Genomic DNA, 451 nt, shown 5'->3' with positions numbered 1-451 from the left:
CGAATGTTTAAGTGAAGCTAAAAAAAAAAAAAAAAAAAAAAAATGGCGAATGTAGGAGTGAACGCATTTTGAGTATGGTGGGTATGCATGTGTCTTTCGGAAAAACATTTATTTCCGATTTTGCGTAACCATATCTGAAAAAGAAAGACTGCGTTTCCGTACCTCAAAATGTAATGTCTCGTCAAGTTTGTATTTATATGTATAAAATGAAACATTCCAATAGCCTGCTTATTTATTATGTCTAACTATGTATACCAAGAAGATTGTACTATGAATTTTTTCTAACATCGTCGCGCGACAACGTGACATTTTACTGCTACAGGCGACTTACGTATTGTATTTATATTTATGTATATCGGCAATCGACCTGCCTTATTATTACGTATTTCTCATAAAGTAGATTCATTATACATCACTGATGTACATGTGCAATGGCTGAGATAAGCTCACT

The sequence above is a fragment of the Cephus cinctus genome, unplaced genomic scaffold (assembly GCF_000341935.2).
Source record: "Cephus cinctus unplaced genomic scaffold, Ccin1 Ccin1_scaffold1080, whole genome shotgun sequence".
In the NCBI taxonomy this organism is placed as follows: domain Eukaryota; kingdom Metazoa; phylum Arthropoda; class Insecta; order Hymenoptera; family Cephidae; genus Cephus; species Cephus cinctus.
This window is presented reverse-complemented; position numbering follows the sequence as displayed.